This window comes from Choloepus didactylus, chromosome 1 (genome assembly GCF_015220235.1).
Source record: "Choloepus didactylus isolate mChoDid1 chromosome 1, mChoDid1.pri, whole genome shotgun sequence".
Lineage (NCBI taxonomy): Eukaryota > Metazoa > Chordata > Mammalia > Pilosa > Megalonychidae > Choloepus > Choloepus didactylus.
This window is the reverse complement of record NC_051307.1, coordinates 156,463,224-156,478,640: the sequence shown is the minus strand read 5'-3', so window position 1 is coordinate 156,478,640 and position 15,417 is coordinate 156,463,224. Positions and strand designations below refer to the sequence as shown.

Below are 15,417 nucleotides of genomic sequence, written 5' to 3'. Positions count from 1 at the left end.
GAAAGGCATATACAAGGGCATAAAGGAGATGCCCAAGTGGGGAATTATATGTAGTTCCTGGTTTGTGTCCTTGTCTTACACATGAGTTTCTAAAACAGAAGTTTTCTGACAAGTGTTGAATGGTTTACCTATGACCCCTGGGAGGCAGCAGAAACAACCCCTGAGGGGCAAGTACTTGGTGGGCCCTGTGAAGGGAGGAATAGTGTAGAACAACTGACACACACTGACCCCAAGAGCCCAAGAGCCTCCACTCAGCAGGCAGCTGGAGACAAGGTCCAGGCTCTTGAAAGGGGATGCTGTGGAGATAAGGATGTGAGGGTGTCTGTGTAACGGTGTTAGGTAAGAATCAGGGCAAGGATGAAATCACCCAGGTGGGTGCATAGAGACGAGGAGGCTGAGGGCAGAGTCCTGGGAGATGCCTGCAGAGGAAAGGGAGCAGGAGGAGAAAGAAAAGAAACAGAAAAGAGGAAAGAAAATCCAAGAACGATTCAAAAGACAGGCATGGTCAGAGATACAGACAGAGAATGCTCACTGGACTTGGCATGTTGGAGCCACTGGTGACCCTTAGCAGAGCAGGCCTTATGAAGTGGTAGAGAAAAATGAAGGTCTCCGTACATTCCCATTAGTACAAATGACTTCAACCAAGCTTTATAAGAGACCGAACAGAGGAGAGAAACTAAGATGGCGGCTAGGTGAGACAGGGCAAACAAACACCTCAGTGAAAAATACTAGACAGAGGCCAGAAAGTGACCCAGAACACCAGTTCCAGTGATGCACTAGCTGGACAAGGTCTGCTAAATCCACAGGGACCGTGTACTTGGTGAAACTGGAGTCTGCACTCTGAAACGAGTAAGTAAGTTGGCTGAATGTCCGGCAGCCACGCTGCAGTGTGGGGAAAGGGGTTTGGCGTTTGGAGACGGACTAGTTCTTTTTTAAAAAAACCCAAAAGTGGCTGCAGATACGTCAGCGAGAACCACACAGTGAAGCGCCGCAGGAAAGGGCTGTGCGAATGCCTCAATATCTGGCGTGGAAGATAGCCTTCCAGGCACCCACTGCTAGTTGTCTCGAAGCGAGGAGGACAGAGGAGAGCCAAAAGGGGAAAAAACCACGCCCCTTGTAGCCATCTTCCTGACAGGCTGGGAAGGCCCCTGCCTGGCACTGGAGCCACAGCCCAGAGCCGCTCCAAGGGACCCAGTGTGAGAGGAAGTGTTTCCGGCAACACCACGCACATGCCACAATATCGGGCATGGACAATAGCCTTTCGTGCACCCACAGCTAATTATTCTGGAGCTGGAAAGGTGGAGCTGTGTGAAAAGGGGGAAATTAACACGCCCCATTCAGCCATTTTTACAGAAGGCTGGGAACGCCCCTGCACGGCCCAGCAGCCCAGGGCTTCCCTTGAGGGACAGCGTGCACTTGTGATGTAGCGCAGCTTTCCCTCAGCAAAGGCCCTAGAAGGGCACGGCTGGGAAGAGGAACCCACCGGGAAAATCCAGGGACCATATGCTAATACCAAGGACTTATGGGTCAGAGACAATCTGTGGCGAGACTGAAATGAAGGTTTAGACTCTTGCAACAGCCTTAAATCTCCTGGAACACCTGGGAGGTTTGATTATTAAAGCTGCCCTGCCTCCCTAACCATTCAGACACATGCCCCACATTCAGGGTGGACAGCACCAACAACATATCCAAACTTGGTGCACCAATTGGACCCCACAAGAACCAGACCCCCACACACCACAAAGACAAAGTTGGGGAGAACTGAGTTGAGGGGAATAGGTGACTCATGGACACCATCTGCTGGTTAGTTAGAGAAAGTGTATGCCACTAAGCTGTAGATCTGACAAATTAGAGATTGGTGTCTGGATAATCCTTCATATCCTAAAAGAACCTATCAAGTAAAGCAAATGCCAAGAGGCCGAAAACAACAGAAAAATTTAAAGCATACGAACAAACCAGACGATATGGATTCCTCAAACCCAAACACCCTAATCAAACGATCAGAGGAGACACAGTATGTGGAGCAATTAATCAAAGAACTAAAGACAAACAATGAGAGCATGGCATAGGATATAAAGGACATGAAGAAGACCCTAGAAGAGCATAAAGAAGAAATTGCAAGGTTAAATAAAAAAATAGATGATCTTATGGAAATAAAAGGAACTGTTGACCAAATCAAAAAGATTCTGGATACTCTTAGTACAAGACTAGAGGAAGCTGAACAATGACTCAGCGACCCTGAGAACCACAGAACGGAAAATGAAAGAACCCTGAGAACCACAGAACGGAAAATGAAAGAACAAAAGAAAGAATGGGGAAAAAATTCGAAAAAATCAAAATGGATCTCAGGGATATAACAGATAAAATAAAATGTCCAAATATAAAGCTCATTGCTGTCCCAGAAGGGGAAGAGAAGGGTAAAGGTCTAGAAAGAGTATTTAAAGAAATTGTTGGGGAAAACTTCCCAAACCTTCTACACAATATAAATACACAAAGCATAAATGCCCAGTGAACTCCAAATAGAATAAATCCAAAAAAACCCACTCCAAGACATATTCTGATCAGACTGTCAAATGCTGAAAAGAAGGAGCAAGTTCTGAAAGCAGCAAGAGAAGGGCAATTCACCACATACAAAGGAAACAACGTAAGACTAAGTAGTGAGTAGTCAATGGCCACCATGGAGGCAAGAAGGCAGTGGCATGACATATTTAAAATTCTGAGAGAGAAAAATTTCCAACCAAGAATACTTTATCCAGCAAAACTCTCCTTCAAATTTGAGGGAGAGCTTAAATTTTTTACAAACAGATGCTGAGAGATTTTGCTAATAAAAGACCTGCCCTACTTCAGATACTAAAGGGAGCCCTACCAACAGAGAAACAAAGGAGAGAGAGAGATAGAGAATTTAGCAGACACATATAGAACATTACATCCCAAATCACCAGGATACACATTCTTCTCTAGTGATCACAGAACTTTCTCCAGAATAGATCATAGGCTGGGACATAAAACAAGCCTCAATAAACTTAAAAAAATTGAAATTATTCAAAGTACATTCTCTGACCACAATGGAATACAAATAGAAGTCAATAATCATCAGAGACTTAGAAAATTCACAAACACCTGGAGGTTAAAAATGAGGGGGAGATGAAAACATTCCCAGATCATCAAAAGCTGAGGGACTTCATCACCAGTAGATCAGTCCTATAAGAAATGCTAAAGGGAATTGTGCAGGCTGAAAGGAAGGCACACTAAACAATTGACTGAAACCACATGAAGAAATAAAGATTTCCAGTAAAGATCACACGGTAAATATAAATACCAATACTACTGTATTTTTTATTTTTAACTCCACTATTTACTTTCTACAGGATCTAAAATACATAAAGTGTAATGATAAATCAGTGGTTTTGGACTCAGTGTAAAATATGTAATTTTTGACAAGAACTACCTAAAGGTGGGGGAATGGAGGAGCATAGAAACATAATTTATATGTCCTATTGAAGTTAAGTTGGTAACAAAGAAAACAAAATTGTTATAGATTTAAGATGTTAAATTTAAGCCCCACAGTAAACACAAAGAAAGTATCAGAGAATATGATCATAGAGATGAAAAGCAGAGTATGGGTTATGAGAAGTGGAGGAAGGGGCAATGGGGAGTTAATAAGAAATGAGTGTAGGGTTTCTGTTTGAAGTGAAGGGAAATTTCTAGTAATGGATGGTGGGAAGGTGATGGCATTGCAACACTGTGAATGTGATTAATCCCACTAAATGGAATGCGTGGGAGGGGTTGGAATGGGAAGATTTATGCTGTATATATGTTTCCACAATTGAAAAAAATGACAGTCTAAATAGATAATGACAATTAAATACCATAGATGATCCTGGATGAAGTATAAGAATAGAGGAGAAAAGGCTCAAAAGGACACAATTGGGAAGAAAAAAATGAAATATAGAATGTAAGCTTTATATCAATGTTAAATTTCTTGAACTTCTTAACTACACTTAATGTGACTACATAAATGAATATTCTTGTTCATAGAAAATGTATATGTGAATTATATTATTTGTTCATGGATGTGTGCAACATGCTCTCATATGTTCAGAAGACAGAGCAATCGATGATGGATGAGAGGAAGGGAAAGAAAGAAATGGTAAAGTGACAAAATACTAAAGTTGGTAGATCGGGGTATCGGCGGAGGGGGTTTGGAGTCTGCTGGAGTTCTGTGTATGGGGTTTGTATTATTTTTGCAACTGTTACTGTAAGTTTGAATTTATTTCAAAATAAAAATTAAAAAAAAAAAAAAAGGAGACCAAACAGCAAATGATTGGGGGCTCCCTGCTTTATCTTCTCAAGAATATTAGAGAAAAAAAAAAAGGAAGAAAAAAATAAAAATGCACATGAAAGAAGGAAAAAAGGAAGGGAAACAAACATTGGCAAAGTGAATAACTATCATGCACAACCATAGTGGTGACAACAGAGGTGGTCAAACCAGCTGCCTCTTGGATTCATCTTTTCTTTTTTCCCCAGACACAGACTATGAAAGATTCCTGTGTTGACCCCTAGCAGCAATGGCAGGGACAAATAAGAGCTCTGCAAACTTAAGAGCATGGAGAGTCCATAGGTTTCAACTAATACGCTAATTCTGATGAATTTGTAGTGGCCACCCAGAACACTATCAAGGAGGTTTCAGGGCTTGGGGATCAATCAGTGATGTCTGCTGTAAGCATAGGATGCAGGAATAGGGTATGAACACTGGTGTTTGCCCACATCAGTCTTTATGGAATGCATGTCAAACCACAGTTTAAAGGGAAATGGTCTCATGTCTCTAAAACACAAGGATCTTGAATCCCTTCTATACAACTTCTAAAATGCCCACAGCACAAAGCAAATGAACTTTTACATATTGAGCTTGCCACATGGACGATTTTAAATCATCTCTTGGAGTAAGGCCTTAGTTTGTAGTGACAAATATTCCAGTGGATTTAATAATAATAAATATATGGAAATGTTTCTAGAATCTATATTATGCCCCCAAATTTATGCCACTAGTCCTCCTTCATGCATAGGAAAAATAAAAGCATATATAATGGATTGGGACCCACAAAATTGGAGTGAATTAAGTGGAAATGTCAGCACAACCATAATGAAGGCCTCAATTGTGGATAGATATTTTGATGAAGAGCTTGCTAAATCTTTAATTGGAGATGGAGTGTTTCTATATAAAGGCAATGACTACAAAACATTTATCACAGTGCCTACAGCCATAATTACAGAAATTCTCTCCCATCCTCCTGTATTGGTGTCAGTATAGTAAATTCAGTATTATATTAATATTAAAACATGCCACTGGAGACATAATCGTGGGTCGATACAAATGAGGTTAAATGTTTTCTCCCAATTAATTTTTCTTTAAGATCATCTTAATGTACTCAAGAAATAATAGAAAAATCATGCTATGACAGAGGGGAAAATATTGCCATTATTAAGATAAAACTTACACACTCAGACCTTCTTTTAACGTGTTGGGTCTCAAACTGCAGAGCTGCAGAACACTAGCATTCTGCCACTTTAATAAATATTGGTCGTCTAGCTCAAGTCCTTGGGGAACATATATGGTAATAATTTCCTTATTTTAAATTTTCCTCCACGATTTTTTTTTGTTGTAAATTTTTGGAGTTGTTTACTACTTATGGGAGTCTTCAATGTAGTATAAACAGGCCTGATTTAGACTGGAATTATGGATTTGGTTACTGTCAGTTTAGTACACTGATAATTTTCATGGAATTTAGGGAAGAATGTTGCCAGCACACACACCAGTGCCATGACCTTAACCCTTAGGCCCTACTGTTTTAGAGTAAGCCAGCTTGACTTCCAAAGGCCAGCATCTGCATCTTTTTGCCCTGGTGTTTACCCATTGACTAGAACCTAGCAGAAGTGCCAGAGAATTAACACTCCCTAAGGAACACTGGGAATCGTGTGTGTGCACCCAGCCCTGAACCCCAAAAGAGGACAACTCTGGGATGGGTGTTCTCTGTCAGGTCCCAGAAAGCCCCAGCAGGATTAAGCTCCAGTTCCCCACAGTGGTGGCCTTTCCCTGGCTGCATTCCCTTCCCTGGCTCATTTTCCCCACTTCTTGCTACTACTTCCTGGGCTCTCCCCCTAAATATACTACTTGGACTCAAAGTTTTTGTCTCAGAGTCTGCTTCTGGGGAAAGCCAAATAAAGACATATGCCATGATTTGCCAACATTTGGTCAAATGAGGGAGTTCAAGAACTACTGCTTTAGAACATATCATTGACATACACTAGGCTCTTACCAGCATTAGGCAGCAAGAGATACATGGGAATGGGAATGCCACAGGGAAGCTGGCATTAGGAACACAAAATCCAGTCCCTGAGGTACTGGGGTGATAAGAGGCCAGAGGGATGCAGGGCTGTCCCAAGGAAATACTAACTTAGGGTTTGTGTGTGTGTGTATCTGTGTGTGTGTATCTGTGTGTGTGTGTGTGTGCATGCATGCTGAGAGGAAGGGGTGCTGAAACTGTAACTCCACCAGTGAGGCCCCCAAAGGTTGTAAGCCCAATTGCATCCTGGACTGTGTAGCTGCAGGGCAGGGAGGGGTGGCAGCCCTCCAGAGAGTGCCTACAGATCTTCAATTTAAAACTCTAAGAGTCTGAATCTAGAGGCACGTCTGCAGGCCATTCAGCTAGTGGGACCCAGAATATGTCAAAACGGACTAGAGAAGTGGAGGTGGGGAGCCAAGTCTGTCTTTAGAAATTGTTGATTGAAAGATTTAGTTCAGGATAAGACCACAAATTTAGGGCCCTTAAACTGACAAAACATAAAGGTCATTGCTTAACTTGGCTTTGTTAGGATTAAAAAAAAAAAAGGTTATAGGAGTAATAAAATAATATGGAAAACTTGAAATACAAAACAAAATAATCCATAGTTCCACTGCTCATATGTATCTCATCCCTGTTGAGAGACTTGTCGACTATTTTCATGACTACCTCTTCAAGGTGATGGCATTTCCCGTTCATGTTGCATGTAACAGCTTCCACTGCTGTTCATCTTCATTTTAAGTGGTACATAATATTCCATTAACCGGATGTTCTGTAATCTGACCATCCTCCTATATTGCGTATTCAGGTCATATCTAAGTTTTTACTATTATAAATAATGATGCAGCAATCATCTTTATCCAGTAGCCCTTTCTACTTTTCAGATTATTTTCTTAAGACAGAATCCCAGAAATACCCAAAAGGCATTGACATTTCAATGATGCCTAGAACAGGCAGCCCCCATTGTATCATCTTTGATCCTTTGATTACTTGCAAAAATAACATGGGTAACAGAAACTGTCATTTCTCTCACCAAAAACATTAAGACAAGAATGGTCAATAACATCTTAAAAGTTACACAGCAGAAGGCCAGATGGGGGATTAAAAAGCAAAGCAATCATTTGATCCTCAGTATAGAGTTTGTGCAATAAGCACTCATTCTGATTCTGTTAAGAATGAACATTTGAAAGTCAATCATAATTTCAGGTTCATTTTCATGGACCTTAAATTCCTAACAGTAATTCATGAAACAGGCATTCCGTCCTAACAATCACCTGCTCACATGGAAACTTTTCACCTTCTAATGCCTTCTCTTTACCTGACCTAATGTGATTCCCTTACCGACAATGGCATTCAATCCCTTCCATATGCCACTTAGAGCCCAAATTCGGGGTCTTGTGCATCACTTGTCTCCATCACTTCTTTTCTCTAACTGCAAGCCCTTTTCAAAGAGCAGACGGGCTGCCTCTTGTAACTGAGAGCAGAGCTGGCTGAAGGAGGGGCTAGGATGCAATTAGGCTGCACATGTTTGTCAGCCTTGCTCCCTACTCTCCTCTTTGCAAATACCCTGACTAGATGAGAAGCATCAGAAACCAGGCTCTAAACTCCCACATGTCTCTTTAATATGTTAACTCTGCTGCTGCAAGTCAGTTCCCATACTCGTGCCTAGGCTCTGTCCTAGGCTGACAGCTCATTTTTATAAGAGGAAGCAAGAGAGGAGGGGGACTGATGGAAGGGGGAAGGCAGGAAGGAAAATTGGCTCTAATTTAAAACCATCTTAGGAGCGCTAAAAAGTTCCAGGTTGACTGATGGACACATTTACTCCTCAGATCTCTTTTCATAAATATCCACCACTTAACATACACTTTCAAAAGGCATAAATATGTGTCAGCTTTCATGGAAGGGAGATTTCCAGAACCATTTCCTTTTTCCATGGCTAAGAGCCACACAATTAAAATCCTATTAAGATGTACCCTGGGAATGCAGGCCTTCTCCACCACCTACACATTGCAGCCAACCCCACCCACCAAGAGTGACATGGGGGCCTTTTCAATTTCTGCACAGCAACGCTAGTTTCCTTCCTTTGCTCCAGGGATGCTGGCAAATAAGGTCTACGGCTAAGACTGATGATATATTTTGTCAACAGCTCTGGCCAAACAAACAAAATAACTCTCTAATAATATTCATTCTTGGAGGAAGAATGTTTCCTGAGGCTGGATGACATCTTATTTAAAACAGCCCACTTCGTTTTATTTTTCTCCTTATTCTCAGTGGAACGGCATGGTTTTGAAGGCAGGCGTGGTGTCCCTCTGGAGGACCAGTGGTTCCTCATGAGGGACCAGGCTGGCATGGCAGGCTTACCTGCTGGGGCCCCTTGCATGGATGGGACCCCCCGCTGGCTCACCCTGCATGCAGACAGGTGGTCCCGCCTTTCTGGACAACAGCCATCAGTTCTGCCCTTCTTTCCTCTCAGATGGCAATTCATTAGCAACAGCATGATACAGTCTATGCTGGTACCTCAGCCTGGTGTACCCCCGGGGGATCAAAGGAGAAAACAAAGCAGGCTCTCAGGTACACTCTGTCCCAGGAAGGGAGAGGGCTCCAGAGCCCACTGTGCCAGATTCACCCTCAGGTGGGCTGCAATCCCGTCTGCTGCTGACACCCAGTATGCGACATATGATGCTGACAGCTGGCACATCCAGGAAGATAGCATCCGAGAAGGGGTTCTGTAAACTTTAAAGGGTTAGGGGAACTTGAGCATTAGCATTATTCTACTGTTTGGAGTCTGAGCATGACTAAGATTACCTTGGCAACTATATGATGATACTGTGGGCCACTGATTGTATACTTTGGATGGATTATATGGTGTGTGAATATATATCAATAAAATTGTATTTAAAAAAATTACCTTGGCAGCATAAAAAATGTTTATCAGAATTTACATAAAATTACCACCCAACAGTCTTCGAAGGTACATGAGTAAATGAATTTAAGCCTCCAACCAATGTTGATGGGCTCATTCTATCTCTATTTATACTATCTATGCTACTGCATCTGTCCCACCTTTATACACTCTCATGGCATGTCAGGCTTCTCCTTTAATCAATCAGTTTATAATCTGTTTTCAGGTGTGCATTTATGTACTTAATTCTGTCTTTATTAACTCTGTCTCTTGAAGTCTGTGGACTCCATGAGGGTTGGGACTGTGTCATTTTGGCTCACATTCTAATACCAGGACACTGCCTGAAGCCTGGCACATGGGAGCTGCTCAATTGGTATTTGTGAAAGGAAGGAAGGGAAAGAGGGCAGGACAGATGGACAGACGGAGGGAGAGATGGAAGGACGATGTGCCAGGCACAGTGCTGGGTACCAGGAACACTTGGCCCATTCTCACAGAAGTGCTCACAACCCAGCAGGGGAGGTAATTCCAGGGTGGCTGGAGAAGAGCATGCCCACAGACGTACCCAGCTCTGTACTGTGAGAAGGCAGGTATGTCGATTCAGATAGAGTAGCTGCCATGGGAGTCCAGCTTTAGGGACAGTTCTGGTCAAATGTAGGGATGGCAGGAAGGCACGAAGGTGCAGATCAGGCCTGCACTGTGCAGAAGACCAGGCCCAGAGATGGCATTCCTGTGTGGAAGGAGCAGACAGCTCCGACCTCCAGAAGACACTGCCACCCTCATCCAAGGCATCATCCAATATCCATCACTGAGGACCTTAAAGTTCCCCCAGAGCTGATTTCCCCAAATTCACACTAGCAACAAAGTGCCTTTCTAGTCCTACTTCCTAGATTGGTGCAACAGGTCTATTTGTATGTGAGAGAGACAGTGATGAGGGAATCATGAGCTCACCATGGTCTGTTAAAACACCAACATGCAGCACTGCATGGCTAAAACAGGGGGGCAGCAGCTGCAGCCCAGAGGCCTGCCCTGACAAAATGGGATCTGTCTGTCTTAGCCAAGGAACTATGACAAACGAGCCAAGATGGGCACCGGTCAGGATAAGCCACTTTATTTAAGAGCTTTGACAGCCCAAAGTGGTTTAACATAGATGCATGGAAGATTTATCCAAATGATAAAATACCTGAACTTGAAAGGCATATAAATTATAATTTCAGATTTTTTTTTCCTTTTAAGATTTCACATAGTCAAGTGCTTTAAGTAATGAATGAAATCCCATAAAGTTGACTTCACTGCACAAAGCTGTTCGGTTAGTGTCCGAAGAGAGACTTTGTTTCTGAGTTCAGAATCAACATCACTGGCTTGTGTTGGTGGCTTTGAACAATACACTTTCCCAAGCTTCAATTTCCTCATCACGGTGGAGAGCTTTGGGAAGATTAATCAATATGATAATAATTATAACAACAGTAGCTATTATTGACTGAGGACTTGCCATACCATGTGCTGCGCACTGAGATCAGCACTTCATATATTTATCTTGCTTAATGTTCAAAATAGCTCTATGAGTTAGGTAAATGACTCCCATTTTACAGATGCAAAAACCAAGGCTTAGAGAGCTGCTGCGGTGCAGGCAAGTCACAAAGGCAACTGTATCTGACTCCAAGGCTGCGGTGTTCACACCAAGCTGCGGCATACATGAAAAAGTGCGGCCCTTGGCAAGTGCTTAAAAACATTAGTTATCTTCCTCTATATACATTTTCCTCTTTTTACAGCACACTTGCACACAGAGAAATGTTTGCCTTGCAGGCTTGTATCATATTAATTATGATCCCCATACTCTGCTGGGTGTGGGGATTACAGAATTGGAATACCACAGCTACCGCACCAGTCGCAGACAATGAAGAGACCCACGTGGGGGGAGGGCAGGGGTCTGCATGGGGCAGGAGCAGCCCCTTGCTGGGACCCACAGCAGGTGGGTTAGAGACACATCCTGGAAAAACCAATTTCAGATCTTTTTCACCTCTAGTTTTTCTACGACTTTGGCTGTGTTTTCTTTGGCCTGAGTCATCAAAGGCGCTCAAACTCCCTGGGGCCCTCTGCAGCGTGGCTGCCCTGGAGGTCCTTTATCACCACCAAACACTCCTCTCTCCTGCCTGGGCTGAGACTTTTGGGTAAAACCACTGCAACAGATAATCCAGCTTCCCCACTAATCACCCTGCACAGCCCCTCATATCCAACCCCCTGCCTACCCAGCCTCCCCGTCTCAACAATTTTTGTCCAGAACAAAGGAATAACAATGGCAGTACGTCAGGAATGGCTCCATGTATTTTAGGTATATTAACTCATTAAATCTCCATAATAACCCTCTTAAAGGGCACTATTATTATTCCTATTTTAGGAAGTTTGGGGATAAGCCAAGTAGTGTTAAGCTCCTTCAATCCTTAAAATCCCAGGAGGGATAGTTATTAACTCAACTCAGGGTCAGCCACAGAGCTGAGAAGTGACGGTCAGAATCTGAGCCCAGTTCTGCTACCGCAAAGCCTGGAACTTCCCTTCTCTCAGCAGCTGGCACACAGCCGGGGTCTGCAAGGGGAAACCAGCCACACAAAGGTTGCCCTCTCTCTCTCTCTCTCTCTCCAACATCTGTTAACTTCCATCCACAAATGGTGCCTGACTCGTCCCGCAATTTTGTCTCCTGGGCAGTTTTGGGGGATGACAACGAGAGCCAAGAGGCACCAATGAAAGTCAGGAAGTAACTGCTGCTCAGCTGTGGAGCATGAGCCTTATGTGCTGGAGGGTACCTAGGGATGGCCAGAACAGGGGAGGCTTTTTGGGAAATGTATGCCCGGCCAGGAACAGAAGGGTTTCCCTGGCACAGGCAGAGGGTTGAAACCCCTCATCTGAGCTCCCAGGGCACCAAGCACCAGAGCCTGCGACTGATGAAATGTCAGTTTACTTCTCCACCTCACCCACCATGAGAAAGTAAGCTCTAGGAGGGTAGGGCAGGTGTCTGATAGCTCTCTCAAAGCTGGTGTAAAGTGGACACCACTTAAATGTGTCAAGAATGAATGACTAAATCATTCATCATTTTATAGATTAGGCTGTTGGAGAGATTCTACTGAGCACCCTTCCATATACAGACGTGAGCACAGGACTGAAGGAGGGGAAGTGAGTTCGTCAGAGGCAGGCAGTGTGTCTGGTCCAAGAAAACATTCTGCCTCCATCCTGAAATGTCTCACCTTAACTTCCCCTACTGCTCACCTGGAACTGTATTAAGTGATTTACATTCGACATTTCAACCCTCAGTTTACAGAAGAGGAAGTCAAGTAACTTAGGTATACCATCCCTGAAGTTCTCTGCAGGCCAGCGCCTCTGATCTTCCCTTTCATTAAGCAAGACACATACTCCCCTAAATCCGTGGGTTTGCTCTCTTGTTCTCCATCCAGCAATTCTTTGATTCATCCTGAAGTTTTAGCTCCAGACCCATTACGGTCAGGATCACCTTTTAAATGCTCTCCCAGGACCCTGTATTATTTATTTATTAATTATTATTATTATTTACCATTTTCATAGCTCTTAGAAAAGTCTGAAATTATATATTTGTGTGTGTGTATTATCTATTTGCTGTGGATCTCTCCCACTAGACTGGGTCCTCCACAGAGCCGCCCTTCCCGTTAGTTTGCCCACCACTGGATCCCCAGCACTGAGCACAGGGGCAGACACTCTGTGGCATACGATAAGTATTTGTTGGATACTTATTTGTATTTGTTGAGTGCACGAGTGCTGAAGGTAGCAGCCGAACTCTGCTGTCTGCCCGGCTCGGGTCAGAGCCACAGGTGTACTGCAGGCCAGGGTTGACACGCTGCAGCGAGAATGGGTGGTGGGTGGCGGTGCAGAAGTGTTCTCGCGTCCGCCCCGCCTGGGACTGGTGGCCGGGCTCCGCGCTCCGCGACCACCTGTCACCCAGGCGCTGGCGCCCAGGTCTCCGCCGCAGGCCAAGAGTCACGTGGGCCGGGGCATCAGGCCGATCCCGGCCTGGCCAAAGGCGGGTTGACTCGGCCAGCCCAGGCTGCGCTTACCTGCGCGTAGCGAGGCTCCGCAGCTGCACTTGGCGAGCCTCGGGGTACTGCAGGGGACTGGGGGGGTCGGTCCGGGCGAACCAGACCTCTCGGCCCGCGCACGGCCCTGCACCGGAAGACCGGGCGGGGACGGCGCTAGGCTTCGTGACGCGAGGCAGTCTCCAGATCGGCGGCCCCAGGACGACCCCGCCCCGTACCCTAGTCGGCAGGGTCTAAGACGAACTTGATATCCTGCTCCGCCCACTTTCCCCAGCTGTGGGCGGAGTCTGAGGAAAACTTGGCTGTGCGTCCCACCCCCTCACTGTGGGCGGGCTCTAAGGAGACCGAGGCCCTGGCTCCGCCCCTAGCTCCAAGCACCGCCTACTGTTCCCACCCCCAACCCGACTCCCCACCTTTGGCTCCCTTCTGCAGAGGCCCTTTTGTGTATTGTGCATGGAAGCTTTTTGATTTCTTGTTTTATATTCAGTTTTATTATTATTATTAATTTTACTTTTTAAACTGAATTAAAATATATATCTATATCAAGGTAATGCATGGGACTTTTTAAAAAAACAAAATTATAATGAAAACAACAGCCCTCTCTCCTTTGTTCCCCACCTACAGCCCTTTTATCAACTCCTGCATTTAGTTCTTCTGGTGTCAACCCCTTGTCGCTAAAAAAAATAAGCTTACACAGCTATTTCTTGGTTTGTTTATTGACTTTCTGCCATGTTAGATGAGGATTTACTCTCTTACTGAGCCCTGTCTCCCTTCCCCTGATATATTTATACCTTTGTTCTCAAGTCCTGCCCAGCTGAGCTCTGAGAACTCAAACCAGGAGTGGATACAGGTTTTTTGGAGCCAAGGCTTACACAGTGCAGAGAGTGGGGAGTGAGCTCTTTTAGAAAGAATACAATATTAGGATTTGCAAGTGAACATTTATTTATAATGAGAAAAGAAATCTCAACAAAATCCTGGGGACTTGGAGACTCAGGTCCCCATCTCCTGAGATCTTCTTAAGTTATGTACTTCCTGCATTTGCTTCCTGAATGCAACCTGGCCTTTTCCATCCCACCCAGAACCTTCTATAACTCTGATTCCTCATTGGGGCCTTGCAGGTGAGAGGTCCTGAAGTTCAAGATTCACCAGCTTCTGCCAACAGGATTTACTAACGGAGTGGACTGGAGTGTGCAAAAAAGAGAGACGTCAAGGGTGATGTCAAGGTTTTGTGATTACCATATACTTGATTTCCAGCTTTTCCTAGCATCAACAACAAGTCCTCCAGTTGAGTATGGAGAGCAGTTTACAAAGCTGGCTCTGAGCCCCCGTACCCATCACCACATCCTCACAGTGCTCACATGACGTCGGCTGGGCAGGTATACTGACCCCACTTTTAGAAGGGCCATGAACTTGTCCTCCTTGTATCAGCACAGTGGGGCACACAGATAGCAACCAATAAATACCAGAGTGAAGGGGTTGTTTCACTCCTCTGACATCCCCTTCTCTCTCCTGGGAGTTCAGCTCTTCCTTCTCTTTTGCTCACTCTCCCTCTCCTTCCCATTTCCAGCTCCTGAAAGATCAGGGACTTGGAGGTAACTCCTACTTGGATGTGAAATGTAGCTCAAAACTGACCTGGGACAGGTCACTTATCTCTCCAAGCCTCAGTTTCCTTCTCTGTAATTGTAGGTAATAGTTCCTGTCACACTGGGTTTGGGGGAGGATTAAGTGGCTTAATATCCATGTGTACAAGGATAATATTCTTGGAGGTTCTCTTACTGGTAAGTGAGTTTGCCTCTTGAGGAAGGCAAGGGATTTCTAAGAATCTGTGTGACACCACAGGTTGATGACAGCCCTTAGACTAAAATCAAGAGCCAAGTCACTGGGAGAGTGGGGCCTAGACTGGGGAGAGAGAGCCTGGGCAGAGAGAGCAAGAGGAAATACTGCACAATAACATCCCCCCGGCAAGCCAAGCTTGCTTTCCCTGGGGTAGTGAAGACTAAGGCTTGGGCTAGAAGGAAGTCTGGCTTCCTGGTCAAGAAGTAGTGACCCCTAGTGGTAGGAAGTAAGAACCTCACATAATAGACAGACAACCTAATCTATGTCTGGGAAGGGGCACTGG

The 15,417-nt window shown here is 44.5% G+C and overlaps 1 protein-coding gene across 1 annotated transcript in view; it reads right to left on the bottom strand.

Annotated features, from left to right (window-relative positions):
- LOC119539958 overlaps positions 1–13,558 on the bottom strand; it is a 200,858-nt gene extending 187,300 nt beyond the window's left edge. Inside the window, 1 exon segment of the mRNA XM_037843889.1 lies at positions 13,320–13,558. The gene's annotated coding sequence lies outside the window, so the exon portion shown is untranslated.
- Between the last annotated feature and the right edge of the window lie 1,859 nt (positions 13,559–15,417).